This window comes from Lagenorhynchus albirostris, chromosome 2 (genome assembly GCF_949774975.1).
Source record: "Lagenorhynchus albirostris chromosome 2, mLagAlb1.1, whole genome shotgun sequence".
Classification (NCBI taxonomy): domain Eukaryota; kingdom Metazoa; phylum Chordata; class Mammalia; order Artiodactyla; family Delphinidae; genus Lagenorhynchus; species Lagenorhynchus albirostris.
In genome coordinates this window covers 132,420,894-132,442,218 of record NC_083096.1, presented here as the reverse complement: position 1 = coordinate 132,442,218, position 21,325 = coordinate 132,420,894, and the positions used below count along the sequence as shown (strand labels likewise).

The 21,325-nt window shown below is 38.9% G+C and overlaps 1 long non-coding RNA gene across 1 annotated transcript in view; it reads right to left on the bottom strand.

Annotated features, from left to right (window-relative positions):
* Positions 1-21,111, bottom strand: part of LOC132516150 (uncharacterized) — a 62,758-nt gene extending 41,647 nt beyond the window's left edge. The window contains exons 1-2 of the long non-coding RNA XR_009539269.1: positions 20,974-21,111; positions 20,257-20,386 (exon numbers count right to left, since the gene is read on the bottom strand). This is a non-coding gene — a long non-coding RNA (uncharacterized LOC132516150). The remainder of the gene's footprint in view (positions 1-20,256; positions 20,387-20,973) is intronic.
* Between the last annotated feature and the right edge of the window lie 214 nt (positions 21,112-21,325).

The following is a 21,325-nucleotide window of genomic DNA, read 5'->3' as shown; positions in this document are numbered from 1 at the left end:
GTAGCCAATTCTCCTTAGTACCCTAGCAGATACTACCTAACTTAGCATATTTCCCATCTCAAATTTCAGCAATTTCAGAAAAAGGCAAAACCTTGGTGAATCCATTTCGAACGACATTAATAGGCTGTCTCCAAATTTGCGTCAGAACAGCAAGCTAATAAAATTAGACTGCAAAAGAGCTACAACATTCTGCAAGTCCCCGTCACTGTACTTCACATGTCTGGTCAGCAGACACCAGTCTGGGTTGAAGGTGGGACCTGGGTGCTCAAATTCACACTTTTGGTCAAATCAAGAGCATCACCCACAAGCTTCTGTAGGAATAATGGGCTCAAGTTGAAGAGCTCTGTTTAAAGATTTAATGGTGTTAACAGCCAGAGCTGAATTCAAATCCCAACTCTGCCACTTACTATGAATGCTTGGCAAATAATTCAGCTTCTTTGGACATCATATTTCTCATGCTGTACAAAAAACATTTTAATACAATGTCTGGCATAGAGTAAGTGCATTTATCAATGACAGCTCTTATTATTACAAAAAGTAAAAATCCCTGCTGAAAAAAGACAGTACTAGAATAAAACCCAGAACCTAAGAAAAACCTTTCAGTTAAACATTCCAGTCAATTAGGTAGCTTACTATTATCATAAGAGCTGTAGAAATGCACAAATATTTATTCCATTGCAAAAATTCTAAATCTCGAAATAAATTTCATAAATTTGTTCAGTAAATAAACAGGCCCTGGAAATAATACAACAGTGAGTAAGACCAACATGTTTCCTGCCCTCATCCAACTTACAACCCAGTAAACCAAGTGAATCAACAGGCATAGTAAATCTTGAAATGGAGGTGTACAGAGTGTTATGGGAGTTCAGAGCATGGGACCTAATCTGTCTAGTTATATACTGAATAGGGTCTTACAGTTTACTGTTGACTAGAAAAAGCAAGAAAGAATATGTGTCTTGTGTTTTTCTCCAAAAAGCCTTTTTCAATTCTAGGGCAACTCTTGCCAAGTGCTAAGGGAGGCAAATATATTGAACTTTCTTACCACAGTGCCCCTCCCTACCCTCCAGTCTTATTTCAAATTGGGCTACAGACCATTCCCTGAGCCCTTCCACCTCTGTGCTTTTCCTCATGCCTCCCATTCCCTTTACCAACCTGTGGTGCCTTTCCTTACTCTTCCATCCTCAAAATCCCAATCCTTTTCAGCCTCCAGACTCATCTCCTAGGTCAACTTCTCTATGAAGCCTTTCCCAATTCTCCAAGCAAGTTGTTATCTTTCCTTCCTCTGGATTTCCCAGACTCATGATTTGGAAGCAACTGCCCACGTCACTTGCTCATTTGACTCCTGGGTATGGCCCTTGAATAAATTACTATGTTTTATATCTCCAGAGAGCATAAGCTTCCTGAGGACAGGAATGAAGGCTCATGTCCAAACACCTAGCACAGTGCCTGGAACTTGGGGGCATTCAATAAATATTTGATAATGATAATGATTCTCTTGTTTCAAACTTTAGACTTTTCAAATGGTCAGCCCCAAGGAGCTAGGTTTTAAATCACTAGAAATAGTTACTACTAAGTGATTCTCCTGATTCTGAAAGAAATTAACAGAGCCACTCCACTCCTTCTAATAAAAGCATACATCAATCAAGTCAGCCTATCCACAGATACTTATCGATCCTCTATTATTTACCAGGAATTGTGGCAGGGCCTGGGGATGCAGAAACTCATAGAGTTTACAGTATTATATGTAAGACAGACATTTAAAAAAGGATTAAAACTACCAGCGCCCAAATTCTTAAATGGACAAAAGACTCGAACAGATACTTTACAAGAGAAAGTGTATAAATGGCCAGTAAGCTCCAAATCATTAGTCATCAGAAAAACGTAAAGTAAAATCACAATGAGATATCACCAAATATCCATTACAACGGCTAAAATTAAAATGACTGACAATACTTTGTGTTGATGAGGATACAGAAAACTGGAATTCTAGTGTACTACTGGTGGGAATGTAAAATGGGGCAACCACTTTGGGAAACTTTGGCAGTTTTTTATAAAGTTAAACATATTTCATGACACAGCAATTCCACTCCTTTGTATTTACCCAAAAGAAACGAAAATGTATGTCTACCAAAGGCTGTACTCGAATGGTTATAGCAGTTTTATTTATAATAGTTAAAAACTGGAAACAATCCAAATTTGTACCAGCAGGTAAATTGATAAATAAATTGTGATATATCCATACAATAGAATACCACTTAGCAATAAAATGGAATGGACCACTAAAATGCAACAACATAGATAAATCTGAAAAACATTATGCTGAATAAAAGAAGCCAGGCACAAAAGAACACATATTGTATGATTCTATTTATGTCAAATTCTAGAAAGAGCAAACTAACCAATAGTCACAGAAAACATGTCAGTGTTGCCTGTGGCCAGGAATGAAGGGAAGATAGACAGCAAAGGGGCATGAGGAAACTTTTGAGGATTATGGAAATGTTCTGTATCCTGGTGGTGGTAGTTACACATTGTATACATTTGTCAAAATTCATCCAATAGTATACTTTAAATGGGTGCAGTATGTTATATGTAAATTATATCATAGTAAGATTGATTTTAAAAAAAACTGCCATGAGTATTGCCAAGAAAAATACAGGATGCATTAATTGATAAACTAGATCTTAAGATGAATAAAAATGTCTGAATTAACTGTATAATTAATTTGGTTTTAACACACTACTATATATAAAGTAGATAACTAATAAGGACCTACTGTATAGCACAGGGAACTCTACTTAATACTCTGTAATGACCTATATGGGAAAAGAATCTAAAAATGAGTGGATATATGTATATGTATAACTTATTCACTTTGCTGTACAGCAGAAACTAACACAACATTGTAAATCACCTATAGTCCAATAAAAGTTAAAGTAAAATAAAAATTAAAAAAATTTTTTTAATTTTGTTTTAACCTGATATTGTCTCTTTAAGAAAGTATTCCTAGTATGTGCTTCTCCATAACTAAATTATCACCTTTTTGAGGGCATAGGAGGAAAGGAAATTCCTGTTTATTAAATACCTTCTATAAACCTGGCATTGTGCTAAGAGATTTACGTAGGATATCTCACTTAATACTAACATTAATCCTGAAAGATAGGTATTATTTTCACCTCTTTATAGTTAATGCAATTAGGTCTCAGAAATTAAGTTACTTGTTCAATGTCACACAGTTTGCAAAGGTGGTGTCAGAGTTTGAACACAAATCTGTCTACCTTCAAAGACCAAACTCTCTTTTCCCTGGAGCTCCCTGAGTGATCATGGTTGACATTTCTCTGTGACTGTTTATTCTTCTTTTCCTTTCTGGAACATCCCTCTGCCTCTTCTCTTCTACCTGATTTCTTCCCCATCCTTCATGATACAGATTAGGGCCCCTTTTCTGACATAGAAACCTTACTTTCTTCTGAACTCCCAGACCAACAACTATCTTTGTGACTCCTCTTGGCATTTAATCTTAAAATGGCTTATTTCAGCATCTAATTATTTTATGCATAGGTCTTGTCTCCCCAACCAGCTTGCAATTTCCTTGCAGGAAGGGATATATATTAGATATAGTAACACACAGACACTGAAATCATAATGACTTTAATTAATGTCTCACTCATGCAAAGTCCAACAAGTCACAATGGAGGAAGGAGTTCTCTGAAAAGTTGGCCAGCGTAGTTCTATAATTGCGATGCTCTTAATTATACATATCATGTACCAGCACTGGGCTACGTGCTTCACAGATGTTAGCTCTTTTTTTTCCTTTTTCTTTTAAAATTATTTTTTAAACAGCTTTATTAAGGTATAATTTACATACCAAAAAAATTCACCCATTTTAAGTATATAACTCAATAATTTTTTGTAAACATACAGTTGTGCAACCACCACCATGATCCTGTTTTAGAGTATTTCCACTACCCAGAGAGATATTTCATGTTCATTTGCAGTTTATCCCTGTTCTCAGCCCCTGCCCTAGGCAGCCATGAATCTACTTCCTGTCTCTATATATTTGTCTTTTCTGGACATTTAGTGTAAGTGGAATGATACAATATGTGGTCTTGCATGCCTAGGTTCTTTCACTTATAATGTTTTGGGGATTTATCCATGTTGTAGCATGGATCAGTAGTTCATTCCTTTTTATTGCTGAATAATATTCCATTGCACAGATATATCATCATTTGTTTATCCAATCACCAGTTGATGAACACTTGTATTCATCAAACTGGACCATTTCCAATTTTTTACTTTTATGAATATTGTTATCTCACAATATCTGAGATAGATACTTTGATCTTCATTTTACAAATGAGAAAAATCAAGGCTCAGAAAAGTAATTATCTTACTCAAGGTCAAATAGCTGGTAAGTCATGGAGTATAGTCTTTCTAGCTCCAAAGCCCTTGCTCTGACAGTGGTTTTCAGATTTGGGAACTTTGTTAACCTGAAAATTTAAAAAACAAAGATTTTTAATGTGAGAATAAACCTAAGTTTGTCATCTTTTGTATTTTGTAAAGGGCATTTAAAAAAACCAACTACCGGAACTTCCCCAGTGGTCCAGTGGTAAAGAATCTGCCTTCTTCAATGCAGACTTGATCCCTGGTCGGGGAACTAAGATCCCACATGCCATGGGGCAACTAAGCCTGCGTGCCACAACTACTGAGCCCGCGCGCCTCAATGAGAGAGCCTGTGTGCCACCAACTACAGAGCCCACACACTCTGGAGCCTGTGCGCCACAACTAGAGAGAAGCCCGCGCCGCAACAAAAGATCCTGCATGCGGCAGCTACGAGCAAGAGCAGCCAAAAATAAATAAATAAATAAATAAACAAATATTTATAAAAAATAAAAAACCAACTACCTTCTACCACCAGCATCACTTCATAAAAGAAAGGACATCTTTAACACCTAAAGTAGAAGAATAAATTAGGCTTTATAGAAAAGCTACATTGTCCTTATTTTTCTCATATCTCTGTAAAAAGTTAGTGAAGACAAGCCCTCATTTAAGAATCACTGTGTCTAGTGCTTCCCTGGTGGGGCAGTGGTTAAGAATCCGCCTGCCAATGCAGGGGACACGGGTTCGAGCCCTGGTCCAGGAAGATTCCACATGCCACGGAGCAACTAAGCCCGTGTGCCACAACTACTGAGCCTGTGCGCTAGAGCCCGCGAGCCACAACTACTGAGCCCACGTGCCATAACTACTGAAGCCCGCGTGCCTAGAGCCCATGCTCTGTGACAAGGGAAGCCACCTCAATGAGAAGCCCGCGCACCGCAAGGAAGAGTGGCCCCCGCTCAGCGCAACTAGAGAAAGCCTGCACGCAGCAACGAAGACCCAACGCAGTCAAAAATAAATAAATTAATTTTTTTAAATAAAGGAATCATTGTGTCTAGCACTTAGCTACTTAATTAGTAGGGCTACAAACTGTGCTAAGCTGAATTAGATGAGATACTTTGAGATGCTTTTATAAATGATGTTAGAAAAAAGTCAAGGTCTTATTAACTTTCTTTCAATTGTCTACAATAGATCCCTCCCAAAGGGCGTGTTCTCTGTATAACAGTGTAGCACATGCAGTGAGGTGGCCTCTCTTTTCCAGGAATAGAGGGTTTAATCCCATCATACACCTAGCAACAGTTCCAGTGTCCTGGAGGAACTGTATTCCAAAACTCCAAAAACCAATCCTTCTGTAACCACACAACAGCCTGGTTAGCTTATATTCTCTTTCCCTAAGAACTGAAAAGTATATAAAATCCTCGGATGGTAATTCCATGGCAACAAATTTAAAAGATTTCATTGAAACCCAGCCTTCATGGAGGCTGAAAGAAACGTTGAAGTCTTGCTGACATTTGTTTCGTGGTTTCCATCCAGGTCCCAGTGGAACAAATGCCATAATTAGCCCTCAGAAGAGAGGCCAGAGATTGACGAGGAGGTCCCTCCAGTCATGCCTCGAGGCCTTGCTAGACTGGGACACTCACACTGTTGCTCTCTGCTTTGTAGCTGTTTGTGCAAGAACAAAAGGACTTCAGTCTGCCTTGCTATTAATCCAACTTCACAAGCATGAAATTTACAGACACAGGAATTCATCATTGAAACCTTTTCCCCTTGTCATGTTCAGCTGCTGAAAAGTGGGCACACTCTTGGATATGAATGTTAATAAAAAGAAAAGGGGGGGAAGAAAAGAATGGACAAGCTTTCTGAATCAGCTCTAGGCTCCCTCCACTTCCATCCCCAGCTACAGGTTGACATCTTGGGAGTTTGACCTTTTGGGGAGAATGTAAGTCTCTCCACAGCATCTAGTTTGGGAAGATTTTGCTAAATTTTATTATCACCCTGAAAGTCAACTACTTTCTCTTAATAAATAAAACACACCTATAATGTAAGGCCAATAATTCAATCTGTAAAGTGAATGAAAAAAAGAATAGCACTCAAGTCGTAAAGTGAACATTATTTGAGTAGAACCAAACCAGTGGTATCAACTGGTTTTGCTCATTTAACCTGTCTCCTCCTCATCATATACCCATCATTTAGCTGCAGGGTGGATGTGTTCACACTGAACTATTAATCTGTTTCAAAATGCCATAACATTTCCATGAAGAACTTCCTAATTTTTTTTTCAGAAATTAAATGTCTGTTTAAAGTTCATTCCCTCCTGCTGTAACTAATTGAAATGAGATTTGGTTTATCTTTATGACATGGAAATAGGATTGAGTTTCATAATAATAACAATAATGATAACTTGATAGATTTTAGGAGTAGTAGTTAATAGTTACAGTAATATAGGGGAGATCAGACTTGTCTATTGCCACCTAAACAGACCCCCATTATTTATAGAGAAGTGTGAGTGACTGTCACATGATCTAACTACCAGTTCCTGATTTTGTATTTGTTTTCAGCTTGGACTGAATTTTAGAGCGGCACCATAAATGCATTGGAGCCTCAAAACAGTATTCCTTCAACAACCAAAGAAAGCATTAGCACACTGGCTGGGAAATACATTGAAATGTATTGCAGTTGTGATGGAAAGAATCTGGTCTTGGGAAAATACAAAGAGGAGGCTTTTTCTTAGGGTCTTTTCCCCATTAATATACAGAAGAGTAAGTCAAACAAAACTGTAGCACTATAGAAATTACAATAAAATTTCCCAAATATCATTTCATTTGATCCTCAGTCAGCGCTTTGAGAGTGACTAGTATTACGATCTCCATTTTACAGGTAAGGTCACTGAGATCCAGAGAGGTAAAAGGCTAGTGCAAGGTTACAGACCTAGTTAGCAGAAGACTTAACCCTGAAAGCCAGATCTTTCTATCTCCAATTTCAAACTCTTTTATCACCTACCAAGAAAATCAGAGAACATGCAGATTGGGCTCAGAAGTCAATGGAGAACTTAGTTTTTACTTAAACACCAACCTAGTCAGCCTCCTGCCACCAACATGAGGCTTACCTTACCTAGAAGGTACACCAAAGATTCCAACTTTCAGCTGGCTTAGGGTTTTGCACTGCTGTATTTCATTATTACTATTGTCATCATTTATTGAGCACCTACTCAATGCCAGATGCTGTGTATCATTCTTCATCTCCATTTTGCAGATAATTTACATGGCTATAGGTCCTGACCTCTACTTACCTCTCCAGACAACTTCCACCTCATCCTCTTTGCTCCAGCCATACTGAACTTCTGTCAAGTTATCAAGACCCCAAACTCTCATCACACAGGCTGTTTCCTCTACCCAGAACACCCTTTCCCATTCTAGCCCACCCTACTTTCCCAGTTATTCTTCAGGCCTCAGCTTAAGTGACATTTCTCAGAGGTCTTCCCTGACTCCTGCACTTGGTTATACATCCCTTATGATCTCCTCTCATGGCACTCTAAGCTTTTATTTTCAAAGCATCCATTTTACTTTCTGAAAATTTCTTGTTTAAGGTCTGTCTTCCTGCTAGATTAGATGAGAGCAGCGATTGTGTCAATTTTTTATTGATATTTTCCAAAATATCAGTGGGAACCATCACCATTAATACAATTATGTGTTGTGTGAATGAGTGAATGAATAGGAAACTGGGGCTCAGAGAGATTAAGCAATTTAAGTGGCTTAAGAGTAAGGATTCCTTCATTCAAATGTAACTGGGTAGAGCTGAGGATAAAAACATCTTTTAATAAGCATACCATAATCACCCTATTTAAGATTGCACACCATGCCCTCAGATCTGCCAACCCCCTTTACTCAGCTTTTTTTTTTCCTATAAAATATATCACATTCTAACATACTACTGATTTTAAATACTACTTCTAGCACACATTTGATTTTAGTTATAATTTCTTTATTATCATTATTGTTTATTATTTCCCCTTACTAGAATGTGCACTTCATGAGGACAGGGATTTTTGTTGTTATTGCTCCTTCACTGTGAACCGTGCTTGCCAAAAAGTAGGTATTAAATTAATAATTGTTGAACTGAATCGAAGGAATTCTTAGTGTCGAGATTTTCCTTAACACTTATTAAACAAAATATATTTGTTTTAGGTACTAAAGATGACAAGTTCATTAGTTACATGAGATGGATGTGTGATCTGAATATCCCCCAGGCTTCCCCACTGACCAGCTGTTAAGACCTCATCCCACCCTCAGCTTGGTTTCCTAATCTGTAATATAAGGGTCAGCAGGAAGGAGTCAAGAATCTGTCCTAATCCTAAAGGTGATCAGCCCTTTGATCATTTTCTAGCGAGGAGAAAAAATAGAAGAGGTTTATTCACCTCAGAAACTCTGCAAAAAGGCCTGGAAACCTGGGAATTCAACTGGCTCTATTTGCCAAAATGTGCAGAGGTGATATTTATTAAGTACTTGACACTCCAGAGAGAACGCTCCTGTACAAATATGTCATGCCGCTTTGAACACAAGCAAAGCGGGAAACAGATTCTATCTCCTTGCTGCATCCCAAGCCAAGGTGACTGTTGAGGTTTCAATTCAATGTATTTATATCTCATCACCAACACTCATCACCAAGGGAGCCGGTTCAGAGCTGAGCTGTAAAGATTGTGTAGGGAGTAGTGTTCAGATGTACACCATGCCTGACTTATGCCAATGAGTTTCAACACTCATGCATTCCAGATGAGCATCAAACTCTGTGATAAATAGTAGGAACAGGAATTCAGATTGCAATGAATGCAAAAATAAATAAGTAAGTAAAGCAATGCTGAAATTATTGAGTGAGAATCTGATGTGGGAAACTGTCCTCTCTTCTCCATCCTCAATGCAAAGGCCACAATTCATTCTCATCATCTCTTGTCTGAATTAACTATAGCAGCCTTTTACTGCTCCCCATACCTCCAATCTACCCTCTATAATGCAGACATAAGAATCTTTCTAAAATGCCTCCCTGAACTTGTGGCACTCTTCAATGTCTCCCCAGTTCTTCCAGGAAAACTCCATAGCATAACCCACAAATCCCTCTGTGACCTCACCCCTGCTCATCTCTCCACACCCATCACCTCCCACTGCTCCGTACACACTCTATGCTCTAGCTACACTGAACTACCTATAGTTGTCCTAAGTACCCAGTTTTTTCATGTTTCTATACCTTTGTGTATGCTGTTCCATTTGCCTAAAACACTTTTTCCCATACTTTCATCTATTCAACTCATTCATAATTTAAGATATGTCTCTGCCAGATAGTTTTTCTTGATTTTTTTTTTTTTTTTTTTGGCGGTACGCGGGCCTCTCACTGTTGTTGCCTCTCCCGTTGCGGAGCACAGGTTCCAGACGCGCAGGCTCAGCGGCCATGGCTCACGGGCCTAGCCGCTCCGCGGCATGTGGGATCTTCCCGGACCGGGGCACGAACCCGTGTCCCTTGCATCGGCAGGCGGACTCTCAACCACTGCGCCACCAGGGAAGCCCAGTTTTTCTTGATTTAATTCTATCCTAGTCTGAATTAGATTTATTAGATAAATATTTATTTGATTCAACATTTACTGCAGACCTACTAGAGATAAAATAGTTTAAAAAAAAAATGGCTACAGATTTTTTTTCCATTCCCCCCATCAAGAGGGAGGGTCAATGTCCATGGTATCTGTAAAGTTTTGTGGCACAGAAGTGATGCTATGTGACTTCCATGACTAGGTCATTAAAAAAAATATAGCTTCCACCTGATCTCTTGAAATACTCACTTTCTGACAATCCCTTTTGGGATACTTCGTTTCAGAATCAGCCCTCAAGCTGTGAGGACAAGTCACATGGAGAGACCACATGTGTCTCTGGTCTTCAATCCCAGCTGAGCCCATCTTTTGAGTTCTTTCTGACCAGGGGCCAGAGAGTTAGGTAAAGGTGCCCACAGCTTGTTCCAACCCCCAGCAATTCAGGTCTTCCCAGTGGAGACTCCCCCCCAACCCCCAACATCAAAAAGTGATCTTGTGTCTTCTGCTACAAGACACTTCTGCTACAGTAGACAGAATTCTCAGATGGCCCCCAAGATTCCCCCACACACACCCCTTGTGTTTACATCCTACATAATCCCCTTCCTTCAGTGTGTGTTGAGGGGAAAAGGGAAAGGACTGTGGATAGAATATCATTCTATATGTGATATCTATAACACAGTATCATTCCCTCAGTTGTGTTATATGGCAAAGTGAAGGGATTTTGCAAATGTAATTAAGGTCCCAAAATAGATGATTTTGTTTAAAAAAAGGGAGATTATCCAGGGTGGGCCTGACTTAATAAAGTAAAAGCTATTAAAAGAGAGATTGTGCCATTTCTGCCAGCCTTGAAGAAGAAAGCTGCCATATTGTGAGAGGGCCATGTGGAAAGGGACTGCCTTCAGGAGATGAGAGCAGCTCCCAGCTGACAGCCAAGAAGAAAGTGTGAACACCAGTCCTACAACCATAAGGGACTGAATTTTGCCAGCAACATGTGAGCTTGAGAAAGGCCCTCATCTCCAGAAAGAGACACAAGCCAGCCAACATCTTGATTGCTTGATTACAATCTTGCAAGTCTCTGAGCAGAGGACCCAGCTAAGCTGTACCTTAAGCCTCCTGACCCACTGAGAGAATAGATGTATGTTATGTTAAGCTGCTAAATTTCTGGTAATTTTTCACACGGCAGTAGAAAACTAATACACCTACTGTGTACCTTGTCTGAATTCCCAACCCACAAAATCTGTACACATAATGAATGACTGTTATTTTATGCCACTAAGTTTGGGGTTGTTTGTTTATGCAGCAATAGATAACTGAAACAAGCAGCCACTAAAAAAGACAAAAATCCTGTCTTCATTGTATTCTTGCCCCTTTCTGGGAGGGAAGACAGACAATAAAATAAATAAGTAAAATATGGAGTATGTTGGTTGGGCCAAGTGCTACACGATGAATAAAACAGAAAATGGGATGATGACTTCTGGGGGTAGTTTCAGTTTTAGACTGAAATGTTCAATCTAGTTGTTCAAAATATTTAACAACTACAGATGTTTGAGGAACACTGACCAGCCAGAACAGGGGCTGAACACAGTGCTAGAACAGGATCCTGGAGGTTCCTTTCTAGGTTAGGCATTAATTGTTTAGTTTGGGGATCTTGTATATATCTGTAGGTTCTTCAGTCTGATAGGAATAGGTATGCAGTACCCCCACCTCATTCATTAATTCATTTAACCCTCTGCTCAGCAAATATTCACTGAGTACTTATTACATTAAGCCAAATGAGAGATGAGGAGCTCCATGAGCACTGCCCACTGAGCTCCTGGGCCTTGTTGTCCCGTTGAGGAAGTGAGATACATACATGAGGAGTACTAAGCTACAGCAGTGCTAAGTTCATGAGTACTGTTATATTTCCCTGTCTCACCTACTAGACCTTGGCTATAGGATTAGAAAAGAGAGAGAAGCTGGGATGATCAGGAAATCTTCTGGAAGTGGTGGGAATGGAGCTGAAACTTGAAGGTTGGATATTTCCATAGGACACCTTATTCATCTTTGATTGGTTCCTAGTGCCTCAAACAGAGAGTGTAAATGTATGAAACATGTGCAAACCACCAAAATCAGTCGGCTAACTGATGATGGCTCTATCCCACACTCAGCCAGAGAATCCTTCTCAACACATTTATAGCCAATGATCAATGATCAGAGATGATACATAAAATAAAATCTATAAGCCATCTCTGGTAGCTTCACATCTTGGACATGGTAGGTTCTAATATTAGTTAATTAATCAATAGCCCACCTAGGGAGAAAGAGAAAACCATTTTTAGAAACAAAAACTACTCTACAGAGAAAAGAGATGGTCTAGGAAAGAAGTTGTATGCTGTGTGAAAGCTCAGGTTTATCCCATCACGCATAAGCTCTTTCATTCGAAGAAAGACAGTCTTGGTTTCGGGTTTTGAAGTCAGACTGAGCTAGGTTCAAATCCTTGACCTCTACCCACCAAATGCCAGTAGTAGTCCCCACCCTCGTTGTGACAACAAGACATTGCTAAATGTTCCCTTGAGGAAAAACTGCCCTGGTTTTGAACCCCTGAATGAAATAAACAAGAGAAAACCCCTACCTTCATGTAGCTTGCATTCTAGTGGGAGGATGGACAATAAACAAATAAATATATTTATAACGTAAATTCAGATACAGAGAGGTGGGGGAGGGGTGGCTGATAGGTCCTTTCCCATTTGCTTCTCTGGATAAAAAAGAGCCAAGAACCATTCTGAAGACAGTAGCATAAGCATCAGACCCTGATGAAAAGATATTTCACTGATAAGCAAAAATCACAGAAATGGACATTGAGTGATCTGGAATAATATCAGAAAGAAATAAGAATATATCATTTATATAACCATATGGAAGGTCCAACATTCATCTCTTTTGGACATATTCCTGTGCATGGAAAAATAACCTCATCAACACAAGCACCGGACATCCACACACTAATGGGAAAAATTTCTCCTGCCTTCTCTCCAGCTCTGGGCTATTTTTTTTTTTTTGAACACTTTGGAAAGAATTTAGAGAGTGTCCCCATTCAATGAAGCCTCAAATTATGAAATAAGGCAAGATCACATAATAATAAAGAGTTATTTGGAACATCACTGAAATCATTTTTATCATAATGTCATTTAAATGAGGTAAAACTTGGTTTTAAACAGCTAGACTTAAAAATCTTGTATGTACATAGCCTTGGTACAATTTATTAAACCAAAGCAAAACAATAAAACTAATAAAATTCAAGTTACATAGTGGCTGTGGTTTTGCAAAAACTAGCTTGCCATTCTAAACATGCCCCAGTTTGGCATGGCACACTAACGGCCCTGTGTGCTGTGTGATGATTCGGTTCTCCCACCTCTTCTCTCACTTAGAATTACTGTGAAACCTTTGTCCTTAGAGTAAGTAGTAATATAATTTGACCTTCCTATGGTGTCAACACATCATTTTCTTATTAGATCTGCTGCCTCTGTTCTTTCCTCATTAGCCCACTAAAATTACCCCATCTAAACACAAATGCAAGCTTAGAGAAAGGCACCACAGGGCAATACCAGGTTACAAAGGGGTCATTTGAGTGTCTGGAATATGCTTATATGATCTTTTTTCTCTTCTTTCCTAAGATTATCATAAAATTCTAAACTTATAGGCTTCTGTAGAGAATTCTAGAACCCCTGATGATACATCCATGGAACCCTAGACCCCAATTTGAGGCACTGGTATAATGGCTAGTGGCATCAGAATCAGAATGTCCAGGATTCAAAATTCTGGCTCCTAGAAATATGGTTACTAGAAATACTTTGACTATCAAAGGACCACGTACCACCCAAGACTGGGTCCCACAGAAGTTTACATCTGTACAAAACAGGCCTGGATTAAAACTGTGAAGTCATATGTTTGTGCTTCCCTGGCCTTGCCTTTCCAATGCCTCTCTTCCCCTCTAGGTCCTCAGCACCACCTCCACTTGAGACACCAGGCTAGGTCCCGGTCAGCCATCAGCTCATCATTCTGCCTCATTGCCACACTCCTAAGTCCATCCCAAAATACCAGGGTAGAATGGTTATCCGTGGACTTTCAAAAATCATTTGTTAAGCTGTTTAATAGTTGAAAGAGCAAATACTCTAAGAAACTGTGACTTCACCACCTTTGACTCCTAATAAAGGGTAGAGTAGGAAAAAAATCATTTGCTGAGCAACTACTACATGCTATACACTTTGAATACTTAATTTCATTTAATCCTCTCAATGAAACCAGCAAACTAGGTATTGGCCAACCCTCAGATGCAAAAACCACTGCATCTCTAATGCCAAGCAAAGTCTCTGAGAAACACTAAGAGTTCAATAAATGTTTATTGAATGAATGAAGGTCACCTTGACTGAGGTTACAGAGCTAGTAACTGGAAGAGATAGAATTCAACCCTAAGACTGACTCCATGGCTTTTAATGCTCTTTCCTCTACACCAGGGGTCAGCAAACTTTTTCTGTAAAGGGCCAGGTAGTAAATTTTTAAGCTTTAAGGGTCACACAGTCTCTACTGCAACAGCTCAACTCTGCCATTGCAGCACAAAAACAACCATAGACAATACAGAAACTAATGAACATGACTGTTCCAATAAAACTTTATGGATGGATACTGAAATTTGAATTGTATATAATGTTCACATGTCATGAAATATCATTCTTCTTTTGATTTTTTTTTCCAACCATTTAAAAGTGTAAAGTCGTTGTTACCTTATGGGCTATACAAAAATGGATAGTGGACTGGATCTGGCTTGCAGGCCATAGTTTGCCAACCCCTGCTCTACACAAGGCTACCTCCCAAGCTCCCAACTCTCTTAGGTCCTCCCCTGAAACAAATGGAATGCATGGAATTCAGATGGTAAAATTTCAGATCTTGATCAGTTAAATGAGATCAAATCTTTCAACTGCCTGTGAAGCTGTGCAGGCAGTGGCCTATCTCCCCCAAAGCACATGGAAATCCATGACTTCTCAGGCCTGGTATACACAATGCCTTTCCTCTAACCATAGCTCTGCACGCTTTCAAAAAAGTTCTAGATTATTTCAGGATTAAGTCAGGTGCTAAATAATAAAGTTGGTCCATTCCAAGAGAGCAATTATCTAATCTGTTAATGAAAGAGCAGTCACATATCATAGCAAAATCTCATCTGGTATATTCATTACAGGCAAAATTAAGATAAGTGAAACTTGCTTTATCTCCTCATTAAGTCAGGAAAATGACTACATATATTTTCCAGATAAGAGGCTGTTTAGAAGATGAACCTCTCTGATATTTTACAAATGTAGCTTTCATTTTCTTTTTTTTTTCACTTTTTTCCAGCTTTATTGAAATATAACTGACATAACATTGTATAGGTTTAAAGTGTACAATGTGATCATTTGATACACATATATTGTGAAATATTTACCGCAATAGGATTAAGACATTCCTCAGCTCATCTCACATAATTACCTTTGTTGTTGTTGTTGTTACTGTGAGAATGTTAAAACTGTACTCTCATAGCAACTTCCTAATGTATTTATTGAAAGGAAATGAAATCACTATCGCAAAGATATATCTGCACCTTCATTTTCTTTTTACCAAGGAAATTCAGAATAACTTGCCTTACTGTAAATCACAGTAACTCTAGTTTTTTTCTCTCTCCAAATGAGACATCGCCTGACATCTAACATGTGGTAAGATCTGAGAAAACTTTCCACAGATTGGTAAAATTCTTTCTACATGAATGTGTAATGTAATCTTCTTGTTAAACAAGAATAGATAATTTCTCCCCAAATGAATTCAATAAAGGGGCATAGAAAGAATAAATAATTCTAATACTGTTCTTTAATTCTGCTTGTAATTTTCCAAATTCCAGACTGATGGCAACATAGTGGGCCTATTCTACTACCACTATTTCAAAATGTTCAGCCTGGGGGAAATCCACAGGGACAGTAGTTACTAAAAAGCCCAAAAAAATGCAGTAAACTTCCATCATTTTATAGCAAGAGAAAGTCATTATTTGTCTATATTTGTCTATCTTACTTATGCCTGCATTCAACAAACATTTACTGAGCACCAAGCATGAGGCCAGGCATTATTCTAAGTGCAATAGGGGAATCTTATAAAAACATAATCTTCATCCCCAAGGAACTCAGAGTTTAATTAGGGAGAAGATGCTGCTGAGGATGATAATGTTAATTATGTCAAGCACATAATCACTGATTATATGTGTGGCACTGTGCTAAATGATCTACTTACAAAATATCATTTAATGTGACCCCCACCCAAATAACTTATGAGATGGGTGTTATTATTATTCCCACTTTACGGATTAAAAAATCGAGGTTTAGATAGGCTAGTTAGGCCATGTTTTTTTTTTTAATTTAATCTTTATTTTATATTGGAGTATAGTCGATTTACAACGTTATGTTAGTTTCAGGCGCACAGCAAAGTGATTCAGTTATATATATACACATATCCATTCTTTTTCAGATTCTTTTCCCATATAGGTTATTACAGAATATTGAGTAGAGTTTCCTGTGCTACACAGTAGGTCCTTGTTGATTATCTATGTTATATACAGTAGTGTGGATATGTTAATCCCAAACTCCTAATTTATCACTCCCCCTCCCTGCACCTTTCCCCTTTGGTAACAATAAGTTTGTTTTCAAAGTCTTTGAGTTTGTTTCTGTTTTGTAAATAAGTTCATTTGTATCATTTTTTTAGATTCCACATACAAGTGATATCAAATGATATTTGTCTTTCTCTGTCTGACTTACTTCACTTAGTATGTGGACCTAGAGATTACCATACTAAGTGAAGTAAATCAGACACAGGCCATGGTTATATAGCTAGTAAATAGGTAGGTCTGAGATATGAATCCAGGAAGACTGCTAAACTGAAAGTTGTATATCAATAACCATAACCCAGTGTTGCAAGTGGCAAATGTTCTAAAAGAGTGGCAGATAAAATGTAATAAAATTTGAAGGGAGAGGTAATTTGACTAAGACAAATCAAGGAAGGCTTCATGGCTCTGGGATGGAGGAAATTTTGAAATGGGGAGAAGGGAGGAAGGAAATTCTAGGAAGAGAGGACAGCATGAGCAATGGCACAAAGATGGGAAACAGAGGACAATGTTTAGGAAAAAGCAGAGAAGTCCAGTTTGGTACCAACTATACATTAATGGGTGAAAGTTAAAAAGACAAGTGAGGTTTTACTCACAAAGACCATTAAAACTAGACAAGCAGACATTTATATGCTACTTTAAAGTGTACCAGACTCTATGAGGCAACTAATATCTTCATTTTATAAAAGAGAAAATTGAAGTTCAGAGCGGCAGAGTTACCAGCCCAGGGTCATGCAGTCAGTAAGTTTTAGATCTCAATAATTTATTCAAAAGATATTCATTAGCACAGTACGGTACCAGGTACTAAAGACAATTATGAACCGGACATAGTCATTGTCTTCACAGCACCGCCAGTCTAGGTAGGAAAGACAACCATTATAATGCTTTATAAAGACAACCATTATAATCACTGCAGTCAACTGTGGTGTGTGCTACGGTAGATTAAGTGTGAGGTGCTCTGTGAGCCTCATAGCCCAGGACCCACCTGGAGACAGGGGAGGCCTCAAGTGTCATTTAAGCCTAGACTTGAAAGATGCACAGGAGTTAGCTTGATACTTGGGGTGGGGTTGCGATGGGCATATGGTGGAGAGGAACATTCCAAGTAGAACATTTCAGATATGCATGAAGGCCCAGAGGAGAGAGAAAATGTGACATCTTCCAGACAGTGAGAAGTTTAAAGGAAAGAGTCCAGAAAGCAGAAGCTGGAGAAGATGGTAGACACCAGATTCTGAGGACAGAAGGGCAGCCACTGAAAGTTTTTAAGCAAGAGATGGGAGGGTAGGAGGGGTGATATGGTTAGATTTAGGTGTCAAAAGGACAGAAAGCTGTGAAAGAGACCTAGGAATAGATAGGATAGGACAGAGGCCAGTCTGAAGGCATTTGGAACTCAAACCAAACATTATTTCATTCAAAGATCACTTTCTACTCTTTCTCTGGAGACTGCAGAGCATCTGTGAAGCTTTAGAGGAGGTGAGTGACATCAACAGATCTATGTACTGAAAAGATCAGACTGAAGCAGCATGGATGACTCACTCGTTCTTTTCTTCCTTTTTCTTTTTTTTTTTTTTTTCTTTTTTTTTTTTTTGCTGTACGCGGGCCTCTCACTGTTGTGGCCTCTCCCGTTGCGGAGCACAGGCTCCGGACGCGCAGGCTCAGCGGCCATGGCTCACGGGCCCAGCCGCTCCACGGCATGTGGGATCCTCCCGAACCGGGGCACGAACCCGTGTCCCCTGCATCGGCAGGTGGACTCTCAACCACTGCGCCACCAGGGAAGCCCCCTTTTTCTTTTTTTTTAAGTCAATAAACAAATACCGTATGCTAACACATATATATGGAATTTAAGGGGAAAAAATGTCATGAAGAACCTAGGGGTAAGACAGGAATAAAGACACAGACCTACTAGAGAATGGACTTGAGGATATGGGGAGGGGGAAGGGAAAGCTGTGACAAAGTGAGAGAGTGGCGTGGACATATATACACTACCAAATGTAAAATAGATAGCTAGTGGGAAGCAGCCGCATAGCACAGGGAGATAAGCTCGGTGCTTTGTGACCACCTAGAGGGGTGGGATAGGGAGTGTGGGAGGGAGGGAGATGCAAGAGGGAAGAGATATAGGAACATATGTATATGTATAACTGATTCACTTTGCTATAAAGCAGAAACTAACACACCATTGTAAAGCAATTATACTCCAATAAAGATGTAAAAATATATATATATTTGTCAAGCTCCTATTACATGCTAGGCACTATGCAGTAGTTTTAGGCCTGGAAATAGGAAGAAGGTGTGTCATTAGCAGGGATACAAACACTTTTTTAAAGTCTGTTGTCTAATATTCCTTTAAGACCCAATTTGAAAGCCTTCATTGCAAAAAGCTTTCCCTGTCTCTGCCCTTCCAATTCAATTTAAAACTTTCTTAGCGTCGCCACTTAGTCTGTTCTATGAAATCACACAACCCTGCTGCCATTATTTCAGAATCATTCACTAATTGTTGCACACACGTCTTATCTCAAGTGTTCCTCAGGACTTTCATCTGCATTGTTTTTAAGTTCTGGACACAAACAAATGTTTCGCTAAGAGGCCTGAGAGATTGAATGAATGAATGGACAGGATTGCAAGAGGACAATCTTTGAATGTTTGCTACTCTATTACATCTTATCACCGGTTCCATTCTCCTCATTATTCCTGAAGATAGTAGTTACATACACTACTGTATAACTTACAGTGGTGTAATTTTAAAAATTAAAAAAACAATCAACCCTGTACATACCATAATATCTCTCCCAATCATTACGAATTCTTGCTTCTTATAACGTACATGGAGGAATTGGCTTGGATTATAAACACCATGGTGGTTGGTTTTGTAAAAGAACAAGGAAATTCAAGAGAGAAATAGATTCATATCCACAATATTTACAAAACACCTACTGTGTGTAAGACATGTTTTGTATCTGCTATGAATACCTATTTTCTACATGGAAAAGAGAACATTCATTAACTCTTTGGGAAAAAAAAAAAGCTCTTCGTAGGTGCCAGGAAACATGCTAGGAGTGGTATTTGCATTATTTCATTTTTAAGGCTTCATAGTAAAGCAGTAGGATACATGCAGGTATTTCTTCTACTGCTCAGATTTTTACCTGACTATTGGATATACCTTGATTGATTGAACGGGGGAATAGATTTTGCAGCATGTGAACTTTAATTGGTCATTACACAGTTATAATAGGGAATTATCACCTCACCTTAAAAAGCTGGTATCCCAAGAGTAGGGCAACATTCAGCAGCTTTGTTTGAGCAGCTGGCATAAATTACTTGGCTTTATGTTCTCTTGTTAACTGTTTGTAGTTATGAGCTATGCTGCTGTTTATTTTACAGGTCTAGAAATCTATTGCTTTTGATTGATTTTATGTTTTGATTGTAATTTGGTGACTTTTAGGTTTGTTTCTGTTCTGTTTTGATTCCATAATTTATGATTTTTAGCTTGCAGTAACAAAACATACTAGTTTCCAAGGGCGGCCATAAAAAATTACCACAAATGTGGTGGTTTAAAACAATAGAAATTCATTTTCTCACAGGTCTGGAGACGGAAATGTCCAAAACCAAGGTGTTGGCAGGACTGGTCCGCCCTGGAGGCTGTGATGGAAAATCCATTTCTTACCTCTCCCCTAGCTTCTGGTTGCTCTCAGGAATCCTGGGCACTCCCTGGCTTGCAGATGCATCACCTCAATCTGTCTCTGTCTTCACAGGGCCTGCTCCTCTGTGTCTGGATGTCTTTTCCTCTTCTGTCTCTTATAGAAATATGTGTCATCAGATTTAGGGCTCACCCAGTTCATCCAGGATGATATCATCTTCAGATCCTTAACTCAATTACATCTGCAAAAATCCTTTTTCCAAATGAGGTCACATTCACAGGTTCTGGGTGGGCATATCCTTTGGGGTGTGTGGGGGAGTGGCATTATCCACTCATAACAATACTTATAGCTATTCTTTTTCAACACAAACTTTAAAGTTGCAAACCCCACAAGAAAAAATAAAATAATTGTTATTACAATTTAAATATTCTAGCTCCCAGCCTGTTTTTCCTCCACTGAAACAATTGTTTTATAATGAAACTGTTGTTACAGGTGAATAAATAATTCATATAAATGAATAAATAACCCAAGCTTTCAAAGGCTTAAAACTAGTTGTTAATATCTGAAAAGCCCTCAAAATAATACCTTACCTATAGCATATGTTATCTGAGTTAGATAAATAATAAACAGTGTGTTACAGAGAAGCAGAGTATATTACTGTCCCATTTTTCAGATGAAGTAATAAGGAGCTCAGTGAGGTTCATTACTAGCTCAAATGGTGACAGGCTATGATTCAAACTCACATTGTCTGACTCCAAAGCCCATGTGTCCTTGCATGGGCTGCACCAAGGTGTCCTTGGGGAAGCTGGGAGGAAGCAGGCTGAAGGTCACCATGACTCTGCTCACAATAACCCTCAGGGTTGATCCACCAGAGAAGGGATGTTCACCAGAGAAAGTTCTGGGGCCAAGTCAGAGGTCAGTTACCATGAAACTGGTCTGAAATTCGCTGATGTGTAAGAGACCTAAAAATCTGTGGGAAAAAGAGACACAAACTGGGGGCTGGTGGAACAAAAAAGGGATTCGATGCAAAATAGAAAACCTGGTGAGGCACTGGCTGTCATTGAGGAAGTGGAATTAGGTGAAAATAGAGAATGT